Source organism: Cyprinus carpio, chromosome B20, assembly GCF_018340385.1.
Source record: "Cyprinus carpio isolate SPL01 chromosome B20, ASM1834038v1, whole genome shotgun sequence".
Lineage (NCBI taxonomy): Eukaryota > Metazoa > Chordata > Actinopteri > Cypriniformes > Cyprinidae > Cyprinus > Cyprinus carpio.
In genome coordinates, this window is record NC_056616.1 from 19,235,095 (window position 1) to 19,251,386 (window position 16,292).

General features: G+C 35.1%; 1 long non-coding RNA gene across 1 annotated transcript in view; it reads right to left on the bottom strand.

The window, feature by feature from the left end:
• The window catches only part of LOC122141092, a 50,437-nt gene continuing 34,145 nt past the window's right edge, over positions 1-16,292 (bottom strand). The window contains exons 2-3 of the long non-coding RNA XR_006157539.1: positions 1,273-1,335; positions 1-447 (exon numbers count right to left, since the gene is read on the bottom strand). This is a non-coding gene — a long non-coding RNA (uncharacterized LOC122141092). The remainder of the gene's footprint in view (positions 448-1,272; positions 1,336-16,292) is intronic.

Sequence of the window (16,292 nt, forward strand, 5' to 3'; positions counted from 1 at the left end):
CTGACAATATAAGAATGCAACAACCTCATGAGAGGACAAAAAAAAATTGTAAAAAAAAATTTGTAAAAAAAAAAAAAACTGTAACAGTTTTTGTAAAACTGTCTAATTTGGTTGTATTTATATAAAATTGCCAATACTTTCTCATTCAGCTTTTTTGAGGAGCACCTTCCTCCTTGGAGAAATTTCTTCACACCCCACCTTCACTGAAGCAAGCAATAGGAAGTGCTTGGCTCTTTGTTTGTCCTGCAGGTTATGAGAGATAGTGAATGTGGGGACGGAGTCATTCACACATAAAGGAGCTCCCGCATTGTTCTTAACGGCAGGACAGGTGGGGGTGAAATATCAGTGGGGTCCACTCTTATTCTTCAACACACAGGAAAACAGAAGGAGGGTCATATATTTCTCTCTCAGACACTTTTACTGCCTCTGTTATGAGTGAGGACCAGCCTGTTCACACAATGGACACACACCAATGTCATATGTTAGAGCACATGAGCGATCTGTTAAGGCAGCATGTGTGTGTTTAAAGACAATATGGTGCATAAAGGTGCGAGTAAGAGTGTGTTTAAAAAATCAGATGTATTTAAAAAGTCACGTATACAACTGCATGAATATTTAAGCAATATCACACAAGCAAGAGTGGGAAAGAACATGATTGCCATCATTGTGATGTTGCTTTTAAACAACAGTTACAATAAATTTATATTGAGCAACTTACATTTCAACCCAGTATTGCCAGTTTCTTTGTCTGTTTTTGCTCTCTCGACAGTTGCGAATGAATCAAAGGAATTAATCAAGTGTTTTTTAATGAATCGAATGAAAAGTCAGTTATCACCACCTATACTGTGGCATTCATGTACTCTATGGAGGACTAAAATGCATGCATGCATAATGATAACAATGAAAAAAAAAAGTATATTGCACAAAATAAATGATAAATACATAAACTAAATATATGACCAAATATATGCTGCACAAAATAAATGACAAATAAATATATGTGAACGATTAAATAAAATATTATGCTGCATAAAAAATTAATTAATGAATTAATTGTCCGATGTGGACTTATAATAATTAATAACTTTCTAATGTAATGCATTCATTAAAATTGTGATGATAATAATTCATTACATTTTTATTTTTACACTGTGGAAATAAAGTTAGTGCTATTTACATTGCCAAAGGTATACAGTGTAAAGCGATACAATGCCAGAATGTAACAGGCTGTTTAGCAACCGACAACTAATGATAAATTGCTTCAGCGCTTACCTCATTAAATATTCATGAGCGTTGAACTGTCAGAAACTTTCATGTGCTGTTTCGTTTCAGCATCTGAGAGGGAAACAAATTAAAATATTGATGAGAAACATGTTAACTGAAGTCTCTTTTGGTTTTACTTTTCTGCATTAAAAAGACCTCAAGCAGAATTACATGACATTTTCTATATAAGCAGTTTCAATGTTGTGTGCTGTATTCATCCAATCAATGTTATTGACCTCATAAATATACGAATGAGAAAAATGTTCATTGATACTTTCACATGGTCTTATCTAACAGGTCTACCCAATGTCTTGAAGCAAAACCAGCACTGCCTTTAAAAGGGAAATACCAAGACAGTGGGCCAGACTCTATCAGCCTAGAGCACAGTGAGTGAATGTGTGGGATAACCGCATTAGGGAGATTTGATACCACTGGGGTTTGTAATCCTTTTGAAGTGATATCCTTTTTCCAGCAGTGGTCGAAACACAGTCCTCAGTTACCGACCCCGGAAGTGATGGTCTTTTTTACCCTTTTTCAGTGAAATTTTGCAATGCTTTTCAGAATGAGGTGTGGAAAAAAAAAGTAAAGCTCAATTCTGACAAAGTGAGAAATTGGAAGTGTTGCTGTTACACAGGAAATTAGTTGATCAGAATGATCTAAGCACTGTAATGTAGATATGGGAACAATACAATGGGTATGTAATTTAATTTGTAGTTTAATGCACTTATATTTATAGTAGTAGTCTTATATTCCCAATATTTAAAAAGTTACAAATGAAAAAAAAACTGAATGGGGTGAAATAATCGTTTCATCTCGATTATTGTATTTTCATAATTGTTGGAGGCCAAAATCAAAATCAAACCGTTTTTTCGATTAATTGCACAGCCCTAGCAGCAAGTCAGTGTAACCTTTTGGGTTTTGACGTTTAAAATCTTCTACAGTAAATGAAAACTAATCTTGTTGAACTGAATTGAAATTAAATTATATTCAAATTAAATAAAACTAAAAAAGAATTGCAGTTATAAAAAGAAATAGGACATGTTATAAACTAAACTAAACTAAAGATAAGATTGGAAAGTTTGGAGAATGGATGGATGGATGGATGAATGACTATAAACAAAAAATATAAATTAATATATACAAATAAGCTTGACTTTAAAATGAACTTAATTTAATAAAATGTATTAATTTTATTTTAATGTATTTATTTTACAGTTTGGAGGATGGATGGGTGGAAGACAAACTAAATAAATAATAAAATAAAATAAAACAAAACAGAAGATAAGCTGTTCAGAGAATGTATGATTAACGGGGGAAAAAACTGAAAACTGAAATAACTGAAAACCTGAAAAACTTTAAAATGAACAATTAAATTATAATTTAATTTGATAATGTTTTAAGGGGGAAAATATGGAATATAAAACAATGAAGGAAAACAGTAACTTAGAATTAAGCATTGGACACAGAACATATTGGTCATTTTCCTGTAAAATGAGTTACATCATAATCAAACGGTGGGCAAATACACTCCCCACTTTAATTAGCACACATGGGCCTCACCGTACATGCAACCTAACCACAGTGCATACATTTGAGTGTATGTGCATGAAGGGGGTCTACTTTAGTAGAGGTGCACATGAGATTCACAAAGCCCTCAACACATCAAGCAAAAGAAGAGGGCCACCAATGCAGAAATTGGGGACCATGGGAGTTTTTGTGGGACTTCAGCATCGCCCCCCATCCCGTTCTTCTTCAAAGTGCACACCGGCAGCTGAGGGGCGTGGCCCATTGAGAGAGGGCTGGATTTAGGCCTTTGTCCCTCTGGCTTCAGGGGCGAGTGACATCTTGAACGCTTCAAGAAGATTAAATAGCAAAGCCCAGTCGGAAACAGAGACAGAGAGAGAGCGAGAGAGAGAGAGAAAATAAAGAGGAGAGAGGTAGAGAGAGGAATGGTGAGGGTGGGACCCAAGGGTTTGTAAATGTCCGCTGGGGAAATGGAGATTTGGAGAAATGGATTCAGAGAGGAAAGGGGAATGTTGAGGAGAAAAGAGGATAATGAGAGGAGGAGAGGAAAAGAGTGGGCTCAATGAATAGGATTAGAACGGTCTCACCGTAAGGAGAGAGAAAGAGAGATGGAGAGAAAGAATGTAGGAAGGACAAGGAGAGGATGGAGGACTGTGTGTGTTCATCTCATACACTTCACATCACATATACAATGCATGATGGGAGGTACTTGACACAACGGTCTACACCAAGTCTTTAATAACAGCATGGGTTTGTTAAAAACATGCAAGAAACAGACGCTAATTAAACAAATAAGCAAACGATTTCTGTAATGTACAGAGCATAAAATGTGCATTCAAAGTTACTACTGTAAAGAAATTGGGATTGTGGTACGATACTGAAAAACAGGTACAAAACACGACATATTTTTATACATTACACTGATTATTCAGCATGTCATGCAACTCATTATTTTGACAGCCTAAAAATAAATAAATAAAAAATTTAATTCAATCATTAAAACGCCACATGAAATACCTACAAAGCACTTTTAATATTTTTTTTTAATTTAAATAATAATTAAATTATTATTATTTGAATTAAAAAATGTTTCTTGAAAGTGCTTTGTAGGTATTTAATTACTGTCACTTTTGATCAATTTAATGCATCTTTGCTGAATAAAAGTACTAATTCTTTAAAATACTGACAAAATGTTTTAAAACCATATTCTTATGCGTAAAATATATATATACCATATATACACACACACACACACACACACACACACACACACACATACTGTTCAAAAGTTTGGAGTCAGTATTTTGAAAAAAATTGTACTTTTATTCAGCAAAAAACATTTATAAGTTTACAAAATATTTCTATTTCAAATCAGTGCTGTTCTTTACAACTTCCTATTCATCAAACAGTCCAGCAAATAAATTAATTAATAAATAAAATAGTTCAAAATAAAATAAAATAAAATAAAATAAAATAAAATAAAATAAAATAAAATAAAATAAAATAAAATAAAATAGGCATGACTGTTTTTAAGACAAAAAATAATCTTTGCCAACATAGGAATAAATAAAACTTTAATAAAAAATAAAATGGAAATCAGTTCATTTAAACTGTATTTTTTATCAAATAAATGCAGTCATGGGAAGCATAGGAGACTTCCTTCAAAAACATCAGAAAATCTTAGAGACCCCAAATTACAGACAGCATAACAAATAAAAGTAAGCTTAAAATAGCAGTTAAAAGTGTTTTAAAAAGTACCAAGTAGTTTCCTTTTTACTACTACACCACTTTTTACGCATCATTTCAGGTACCCTAGAACAAAACCTGATTTTTCACCCTCTTCATAAAAACCAAAACAAGGAAAGCAAAACAAAACCGCTTTCCTCCTTAACTTTGCCTTGCCCCTCTCCTCTCTCCACTTTCTTCAGTGGCATTTGAAAGAGAATGTCATTCACAAACCACGCACAGAAACGGCCACATTATTTGAACCTCACAGGCCTACACTAACCCTGTATGTGTGGTTTTGTTGAGTATAGAGGATGTTGTCGTCTCCTGGGCCATACTGTTAAGAACGCCCCATCCAAGGCCAGAACACTTTTATCCTTTATGCGTGGGTCAGTGGACGCCCCCTGGGGGGAAACAACCCCCAGGATTAATGATATGTGTGACATGCATTGTGTGACCCCCGTGGGGTGTGGGGGTGATGTGAGGTTGGGTTATCTAAACTCCCCCTCATCTTGCCCTCAGCAAAGCTATTCAACCTGCTAAAGAAACTCAAGAATGTGTATCGGAATCTGCCGGAATATCTGTGTGTGACTGTTGTTATGAGGCGGAGAGACACAAAGCTCTTCAATAAATGACTGATGTCACTCAAACCGGACAGAATCTGTCATTGTCTGTCTATTCAGTCAAGTACAAGAAAGGCGTACAAGTAGAAAATGTCTAATGAATTATACTGTACATGATTGTTAAGTTACTGTTAATTGCTCAGATATGTATAATTGTTATGGGATTTTTATATATATTTTTTTTTTTCAATTAAAATTGAATTATTTTTTCCATCATTTGAGAAATTAAAATTCATTTGATTCAATTTAAATTCATTTGACTAATTAGTCGACATATCATGCAATAAACATGATTTTAAAAGCCTAACAAAAATAATAATGATAAAAAAAAAAGATTTCAAATAAAAGTAATTTAAATGCCATGAGAAATATTTAGATGTACATTTAAACATAGGAAGGAAAAAAAAAACAAATAATTTATCATTTAAAAATAGATAAAAAATATTATAAAACATTTTTAAAAAGTGTTTATTAATTATACCTGAAATAATAACTCTTACATATCTCATATTGTGAGAATAATGGGAAATGTGCCAAGGATTTATGTATTAAATCTCTTTCACTGCTTAAGAAATGATAGAATAATCTTGGTTTCCTGATTGGATATTCTTGGATATTTTTTTTTTAGTATGCATTGTACACCGGTACACTGGTGCACATTATTAATGAATTCACACTTAAAGCCTTTCATGTTTTCTCCTCCTGTCACTCTCTCAGCATCCCTCCATCTGAGATGGCGCGGTCCCTCGTTCCGGTTGAAAAAGAGGGGTTGGGGGGAAAAGGGGGCTTCACTTCACATCCAGTGCAGCATGAAAAACGGGTTCCTTCCCTTCACATGCAAATCTAGCATTACATAACTAGACAAACTGCTTGAGAGTCTAAGACTCACACATAGTTAGACGCACACACATACATGCACACTGAATGGAGAATGATGCCTTTATCCTGTATGTAAACATGGCTGTTTTAGTTACTCTTAAAAGCTCAGGCAAAGAACAATGAGTTACATTGAGCTGAGATCAGCTTTAAAGCAAATTAGTTCTTTTAAACTTATATCAAGAATAGGGCAAATTCTAAGCAGGAGAGATATAACTGGTCTGCACTTCAGCACATAGGTACTGTACACTCACACTGACAGGTCTCTAATGTGTAGACAGCAGCGTCTAGACAGCATCTCAACATGCAGGAGAAAGTGACGTGACGGAGAAAGAAATAATGACACTTTACTAAAGCACTTGTTAATTAAACACAAACTGTCCTTTGGTTTCTTTTGTTTATATACTGAGCTCATGAAGTTTTCTTTCCCCTAACACTCATAAATATTTCCTGCATTAAATTTTTTACTAAGACATTATTCAGTATATTTATTAATCAAATTTTCTAGGCACCATTTTACAATTTAAATAATTAAATCTGAAAAAAAATATTGGGATATGTTCTCAACTGAAAAAAAGGTTCAATAAAATTATTATTATTAATTTTAAAAATAATAACAATAATATTAATTATAATTAATATATAATAAAAACAATTTATTGTTATTATTATTATTATTATTATTAAACGTATTGCACTGTGATCATTCCAAAAACAACTATATCATATAATAATAAAAATAATAAACAATAATAATAATAATAATCATTATTATTATTATTATTATCATTATCATCGTCACCACACAGTGGTGATTCCAACAACAACTATTATAATTACTATTATTATTTATTATTGAAGCAATTTTCTAATTAAGAACATCTAATGTCTTTGAAATGGAGAATTTCGGCAGGCATATGCGCACACACACACACGCTGGGCTTCTGGATGGGATGCAGTCAAGATGGAGAGAGTGGATAATGTGGTAATTGGAAGAGTCAATGACTCTGCATGCTTTAAAAGATGACGCCTCCCTCCACTGCGCCTTTCATCTCCTAATCATTTATTCATCCTTTTATTTTTGGATGAATGCTCATCTACCTCCTTCCTGTCTGTCTGTCTGTCTGTCTGTCTTTGTGTGTGTGTGTGTGTGTGTGTGTGTGTGTGTGTGTGTGTGTGTGTGTGTGTGTGTGTGTGTGTGTGTGTGTGTGTTTGTGTCTGTCTGTCTGTCTGTCTGTGTGTCTGTCTGTCAGTTTGTCTGTGCCTGTCTGTCTGTCTGTCTGCTGGCAGCTCCCACTCTAAGATGGGACATCTCACCCTCTCTCCAAACACACACAGAAGCAAAAGTTTATGATGTGATGACTGTGACTTCAGATTATTTGATTTTGATGTATGTTAATACCTCAGCAATCAACATTCTGAGACACAGCTTGATTTACTAAAGGCAAGGCATGTATAAAAACAAGTTCATAATATATGGTCAAAATGTCCAAGCTCATCTACTTTAGCTACACAATCTCTGTTATCATTTGTTTGTCTTTAATACATTTTCCAAATGGTTTAAAGACATTTGCAGCCAGCAAAGTTTAAAACAACTGTTTTATTGCAACTGTTGATTGACAGGTAAGTAGGTGGTCCCTTGCTGTTGTCTGGGACACATTAACAGGATGCATTAGCGTGCACTACAACACTACAAATGTGATGTGGCAACATGTGATTATACTCCCTCTAAATGTGGGTCACGATTGGATCAAAAAACATTTTAGACCAAATTTACAAATGTCTGATTTTAAACCAGATAATCTGAAATGGATCTGAATATGCAGGCATTAAGTTATTGAGGCATTATTAAGGCATTAAGTTATGCTGAACTAGTTCAAGTCAAAAAATTCTGATTTTTTAATTTGAATAGAGATAGCCTAAAAACATAACACATCTTCTTTGTGATTTACACAAGTACACAACAAGCCTAATTTACAACATGCAAAAGCCTAATTTAAATGTGGGAGAGTCCATCCTTTTTACATATGTAATTATTCTTAGTAAATTATCTGTAATATACACATTACACTGCAAGCAAATTAGTAACTTCTTTTTGAGATCGTCAGTCAGGTCCACAATGACAAAAAGACTCAAAATCACAGTATTTGTGCTATGTATAGATACAAATCAGAAAACAACAGCAAAACTCTTTCCATCACTCAACAAGTTATAAAAAAGAACACTTTTTTGAGAGAGACAGAAGCTAGAGCTACATACAGCATTTGTTAAGTTTACACCTGTATCCAAGTTTGTCTGTGGATGAGTTGGCATCTGTGTGTTTACGTGAGTGAGTTTGTTTTCTCTCTAGTCTCTTTTGATCCGGCGTGTGTCATTCTGAAGCCCAGAACATGTATCACGTTACCGTGGGTAAGAGGAACCTCCTTCACACAGCGCCGTTCAAAGCGCCGTCGCCAATCAGCCAGCCGTTTCTGTCTGTGGCATGAGGAAATGGGGCTGAATTTGATGGGGTCTGATTTTTTCCCCCTGCACTGCCTTTTATCTCCCCAAGCTTTGGATTGTAATCATTAAACATCAGGTCAACAGACAGCACCAGTGCACTGATTACACCGGGCAACGGTTAATAGAAAGAGAGTTGTAGGGAAAGGAAAGAGATCATGGCAAGAATGGCTTTCTCATTGGTGAGTGACAGATGAGATTTTCGGGCCTCAGACGCATTCACAGAAGACTAATCATTCTGACCGCATAAGCAATCCCGTCTGACGAGACTTTAATGCAAAACACACACAGAAGACTAACACACAGTGCATGCAGAAAAATGGATGTGTGCATGGGGGGGAGGGAAGGGGGTGTTGTGCTGGTTGTGACATCACAAAATGTAAATAAGATTTTATGTTTATGTTTTATTTTTAACACACACACTGGGAATTAAGAACTGTTACAAGCTCTTTTTAAACTATTTTTAACTGATTCTTTGACAGATGACTCTTATGAGTCACTTCTTTGTAATGAATCAGAAACATATAACATGGCCAGTGCGGTCCAATAGTTTATTGAAGAGAAAGCTCTTATGAATCAATTCTTTTTAGTGAATTAAAAACACACAACTCCTCAATGTATTCTAACCGATTCTTGAACGGATGACTCTTCTGAGTCAGTTCTTTTAAATGAATCAAAAACATATATAATGTGACCAGCGTAGTCCAAACAATCCTGAAGGGATCACTCTCGGAGTCATTTAATTAGTGAATCAAAGTGTAGTTGAACCAATTCCTGAACAGAATAATCTTATGCATCTTTTGAGCAAATCACATAATTTTAATGTTTTTGAAAGAAGTCTCTTATGTTCACCAAGGCTGCATTTATTTGTTAAAAAATGCAGGTCAAATATATTACAATTTAAAATAACTCTTTTCTATTTTAATCAATTTTAAAATCAGCAGCCATTATGCCAATATTCAGTGTCACATGATTCTTCAGAAATTATTCAAAAATGCTGAATTGGTACTCAGGAAACACTTCCTAATATTATCAATGCTAAAAAAGTTAAGTTCAAACGTAAAGTTCAAATGTACAGCATTTATTTGAAATAGAACCGTTTGTAACACTATAAAATATGAACTCTCTTTAATGCAACTCTTTAATGCAACCTTGCTGCATAAAATTATTCATTTCTTAATAAAAAAAAATTCTAATATGATTTTTATATATATAAAAGTCAAGGTACTAAACAAATCATTAAGAGGAACGGGACCAGAATATTTAAATTCTATACAATTCACACTGATTAAAATTCCTCATTATCAGACACATCCCGATTTCATGAACAGCTATCCGATACCCCTGCTGCAAGCCAGTTCATAAAGAGACAAAAAGTGATGGGGATGTAAACGCGTGCGTGCCATCTCTGAGTCCGTGTGTGTGTGTGTGTCTGTGTGTGTCAGGCTGGAAGTGCATCACAGACACAAAAACAACATGCCAACCCTAAATGGCCGTATCTGGGCAACCCTGCCACACAGCGCCTGGCGCCCTCCTCCTCTGCTCCTTTGTGCCAGGGCCAGCGCCACGTCAACTTCACACCACCACACACCACGGCCCTTGTGCCCTGCCTGCTGCGCCACCAGAGAGAAGGGCAATGTGGGATACGTCTCAATCCGCAGGGTGGTGCCTCCCCCCTGCGCCGGCTCTCCTCCCTCCTCGTGGCTCCTGATCCCCCCTCTCCTGCTGTTCTCCCTCCTCTCGTCTCTCTCACTGTCAATGTGTCTTAAGAACACTCCCATCCTCTCATCTCTTTCTTCCCGTCTGCTTTTCTCACTGTCATTCACACTGTACCCGCTCCTCTCTCTTTCTGCTCCATCAACATCCCTCCCCCAGCTTGCAAATGACTCCCTCAGCCTCCCACTCGTCTGACTCTGCCCGTCTTTTTATCTTTCACTTTTTCTCCCATTCCGTTTCTCTATCTTTCCCCGTGTCTGTCTTTCTGCCTGACAGATCAGAGGGGCATAAGCTTCTTTCTTCTAGACCACAGGAGTCCTCCAAAACCTCCCCTCCCACCATACACACACACACACACACACACACAAGACCTGTCTATAGAAAGGTGAAGGATTCAAATGAAAGAGAGGACGTTAACTCAATTAGGAATTTAATGTTAAAACAAATACGAGTGGATAAGATAATCAGGCTTTGAGTAAGAGAGATCTGTCTGTAGCTATCAGTTTGATAGATTTGACTGACGGTGAGACGGTTTTCAGTCAGAGTTTGTGAAAGAGATCGGAAAAACAAAAATGAAAAATTACTATTTTTATTCTATATATGGGCAATTTTTCAATTAAAGGTACTTTGGAGCACATTTCTTCAAGCTGTTTCATCTATGACTTTTTTTTTTTAATCAAATGTCCTGGAATCTGGAACTGATTATGGCCATAATTTTGACATAGCATTTTCATTTTTTTGTAAAAGAAAAAATAAAGTAAAAAAAATCTGGATAAGCCGCACAAGTTTGCTGTACGTTAACGTTAGCTTGAATTTTTAAAAATAGAAAGAAATTGAATGTTTCTGAATCAAATTCACAAATACAAAATGATAATGACATAAAAAATGACATAAATGAAATAAATAAAATTAAATAAAATATATATATGGATGTAAATTAAATCGAATAAAATGCAAAAATAAAATCATAGAGATATGTTCCCTCGCATTGCTTTTTATAAAAACCTCATTGTCTAAAACTAAAGTGATATTTATTATAAAAAAATCAACTATACAAAATGAATACAAAATTAATTTTTGTAAATTTTTGTAAATGTAACAAATTATTTTAAGCTATTATAATCTATCCTCTAAAAACAGAAAGATCAAAAAAGACTACTTTGACATGATCATATGTTTTCATAGATTAAATAAAGTTTAAAATGATGTTTCAAGATTTAAATTGTTACAAAAACTCTCCAAGTAAAAACTGCTAAACAATAATGATTCATTTTATTAATATACACATTTCATAAGTATATAACTGAATCTGAGTGAAATCAGAGTCTGTGAATGTGTGTGAGAGAGAGAGAGACATCAGACTGTGATGTCAACTGTGATGCGACAGTGTCCAGCTTTCTCTCAGTCTCTCCTTTTGTTCCTCTCGACATGTCACTGTCTCCATAAGTAAACCGAATCCCACACACAGTCCTGAAAATTGATTTCATTATTGAGTTTTATCAGAGACAGGGACTGCAGATGGGCTGATTCTGTTCAGTTCATTTGATCAGCGATGATGGTGGTTCGTCGCTGTGCCAGATCCACTCTCACCAGATGCCACATGACAGTTGGCCATGAACAATACAAACTGGCAGCCAGGCCTAAAGTCTGTCTCTATTAATTCAAAATGAATGCTGTCTGGAGGAGACACTAGAGAAATGTGTTTGTTTGTGTGTGGTTCAGATCAACTTTTGCTCAAGGCAGAAAGAAATTAGGCTGTACTTCCTCTGTGAATGTAAGTGAGCTATGGGTGAGACATGCTCCTTGATCGATATCAGGATGTATCTGTCAAAACAGACAGGTTAGCTTGTGTGTACGTGTGCCTTTCTAAATTGAGGATAGGCTAATCGCACACAAGATTATGGGCTTTTTCTCTCAAGGAGGGGAAGTATTTGAACGGTACACACCCTTCTGACGTGCTGACATTGAGACTGACCTCAGCGACCCCTGCTTTAGTGGCCCTAAAGCAAGCTTTACTCAAAACAAGCAGTGAGTTTTCACCACCTTAAATAAATCATCCATAAACAACAAAAACACTGACAAAAATGCTAAAGTGAGCAAAACAATACTTTTATATCAGTCCAACAAGCTAGATAAGAAACAGTACAGATTAAAAAATATCAATGCATCATTGAAAAGTAAATGTGTGAATATCATTGCTTTAGATATCTCAAGCAAATTTTTCAAGTGAGAAAATAATGCGTTATGTTTGAAACAAATGAAGCAGAAAAGCATTTGGACCCTTTTTGGGTTATTAGTTATTTTTGAAAATAATGAGGTGGATAGGGATTTGGAAATTTTTTGTTTTTAGTGCAATTTATATATTTTGTGGATGATTTGAAAATGTTCTATATTTTGGAAATACTTGGAAATAAAATAAAATAAATATTATCATGTCAAAGTTGTCTTTTTTTCCACACAAGTTGGTTAAAAAGCCACTATAAGTTCAGCTCTACCATCATTTGTTTGCAGACATTTTATGTGGGCCAGAACAGAAACCCACAAATACACATGATGCATAAGTAAAACAGAAATTTGTTTTTCTGAATTGTAATGGTCTTTATAAATTAAATAACAGTTAAAGAGAGTCAGTTCAAAAGTTCAACCCTTCCCCTACCTTACATCTTAGAGAGACGCCACACACACACACACACACACACACACACACACTCGTACCTATACACACACAAACACACCTGAACTCTGTCACCCCACACACACTCACACAAACACACTGGAGTCCCCTGAGGCTGGCTTGCTTTTCCATCACGCAAATTTACAAGATCCTGAAATATTTTAAATGGAAAATTAGAGGCCTTTAATCAAGGACGCTTAAATGCAGCTGGGTGAGGAAGCAACGCTGAGGTTTAACAACAGACTCACTCTCAAAATCATTCCACAGCTGCGATTAAAGCTTCGAGAATAAAATGTAGAAAGAAAATGCAAACAGAGATTTATAGAGCTATCCATCTAGCAAACATATAGAGGTCATTCTGTGAATGTGTGTGTGTGTCTATACTCTGAACAGGTTTTTTGTCAGAGCAACTAACATCCCAGAAGCCGAAGTGTCAGCAGAATTGAGCCTGCATGTGTGTTTCTGCACTTTTGCCACAGTCAGCTTATGTTCTCTCTCTCTCTTTCTCTCTCTCACGGTGGAGCAGAGCGGAAAAAAACACTGTGTCGGGACATTTTCCATGCATCCCCTTTCCCTAGTGACCCACACTGAATGTCACCTACACACACAACACAAACTACTCGCAATCACTGATCCAAAACAGTTATTCACTAAATAACTGTGGCATTTTTTACTGTTGTCTGTTCAATCCAGCTTAACCAGGCAGGCGATATCCCACTGTCATTCATTTCCATGCAAATAAAATGTAAATATGTAAAGATATTAATAAAATATATTTATTATTACCTGTGGAAAACAGCAGCCTCAAGTCTCCTGTTCCAAAGGCTGCATTCATTTAATAAAAATATGGTAAAAACTCTTATATCGTAATTTTTTTACTACACAAAAATTATTTTTTATACATTTTAAAATGGGCTAATATGCAGGTTTGGTTCTAAAAACATTTCTTATTTTTATTAACACTAAAAACAGCCATGTTGCTTGATATGCTGCTTAGAAGTTTTATTTGATGAATACGTAATTATTCTATAGCTATTTTAAAAATATAATTCTTTTAAAACAAAGTAGAAGTCTTTACAGTTACTTTTGATCAATTAAATGCATCGCTGCTGAATAAAAAGTATTACTTTTATTTCTTTATTTATTTATTTTAAATCTTACTGACTCCAAATTTTTAAATGGTATTGTACTTAATGCATTTTAAAGAATCAATTCATTTCTGGGTGGTAAAAAAAACCCACAACATGACAGCAAGTACTAATAAACAGCGGGTGCAAATCAATTTTAGTGAATTCCCCTCGCCATCTTTACTGTAACGACCATTTAAATCTATTTAAGAAGCTATAACTGTTCTCTCCCCCATTGTGTCTCCACACGTTTTTACTGTAATGTTATAATTGCAAAGATAGAGGTGATGGAGACAGAGAGAGTGTCTTTGTCCACACATCTAGAGCTCCATTATAAATGCATTCAGTGTCCAGCAGACCCTTTCAACGTGTACAGGGAGCCAAAGAGGCCAGCAGTCAGTGTGTCAATACATCAGACTCAATGGCTCCTAAATGAGTGCATATGGAGGCTTGATTGAATAATACACAAATGCAATGAAAGCGCTCACATTCACTGTTGGAAATAACTAGGCGCCACGCAGAGAACGAGCATTTAAATAAGTGGAGTAATTACTGATTTTTGCTTACATAATCAAATGAGTGTGATTTTATGCAGCGGGTTGTTTTCACAAGCGTTGGATGCTGGTGGGATAAATGGTTTGGTTGGCTGTGAAAAGCAGTTTTCTTACTCTAACTCACTCTCTTTGTTTCTGTGTCTGTCCTTTCATATAGGCATTTATGATCACACTGCAAATATTTCAGATTTTCATATCAAGTTTGCATATTACACGTGTTTGTCTGTCGGTTCAGACATTGCATGCATTCTACACTGCTTACTTTAAGACTTTCTCCTACAACAAGTGTTATTTTCCTCAACAGATGAACACTGATGCTTTAAATGTTTCTCCAAAAATTCCTTATGTGCTAAGAAAGATCAAACAGAAGTTAGAAAAGAGTTATTGCAATTTTGTATGCATGCAAATATAACAATGACATCACTGCCAGTGAATAGATTTATAAACATTCTATCCATTTTAAATCAAAAAGACATTGCATTAAATGTACATTACCATTCAAAAATAATTTGGGGTTATGTAATAAGTTTTTTTTGTTTATTTATTTTTTTTATTTTTTTTTTTGTGTGTGTGCACCACTTACTGTTGCATGGCTGATTGTTTGTCTATATTGTTCTGGATGTTTAAAAGTGAATAAAATAAAAATATACATTTGAAAGTAATTTACTTTAAAAGACAAAAATACATAGTGCCAAGGCTAAAACGGGACATTAAATGATTCAAGCTAAATGAACTGTGCAGAAGAAGAATGTTTGAGGAATCAATACAGTATTGCCCTGCAAGCTCTGTAAAATCAGATTCTGTGTTTTTCTGCTGTTCAGAGTATAAATAATCCGGTTTGAATTGAATATGCAACATTAATTTGATTTGTGCTGCCAGTGTGAACAAAGCTTTCGTCTGACTCAGTCACAGAACTGCTCACGGCCAGCACTATTACTCAATATCCACAGAGGAAATCTGATTTGTGATTCTCTGCTCTCAGCACTCATTCATTGAGCTCTTTGTGTATTGACTGCAGCTATTGTGAACGAATCTTACTCTACAAATGGCAGAACTGTTGTTTCAAAGGCAGGCAGCTGGAGTTCTGGTAATACAGCAATACATTTCATTATATTAAGTAAATTAACTTTAACTTTATTGACCATGATGGAACTTCATTTCCCAGAATGCTCTAATTTAACCTAAGGACTTTGTTTTAGACCCAGAAACCTGAATATGGCTTTTTTGATATGACAAATTTTAGACTAATTCATCAACAAATTTTTGTGTGACTGTTAAATTCCTTTGAAATTCCTTTTTCAGTCATTCTGATTCAAATTTTAATGCTACTGGAGTGCTGTGGCCGGTTCAATTCAGATTCACTCTTATGAACTGAAAAAGGGAAAATTCTTTAATTGTGAATTTGTGAACATGGGGTCACTGAGTGCAGCCTTACAACAGATCAGTGTCGAAATAGAGTCTGTGGTTTTATGACAGGCTGGTATTTGAGGAATGATTTGAGTTTAGCTCTTTTCTGGTTTTCTTTCAATCAGTAACTCTTTACAAGCAGGAGAAGCAGCTCTAAAGATCATCAATCATAGACACACACTGACAAATGCTCAACAAACCAGACTAAAAACCAAACATTGAATCCTATGCAAATAAATTGCGCAAAAATGTGAAAAAAGAAACTTACTCTCACTTGTCTGTCTTCTTTCCTCAATTTCTTCTC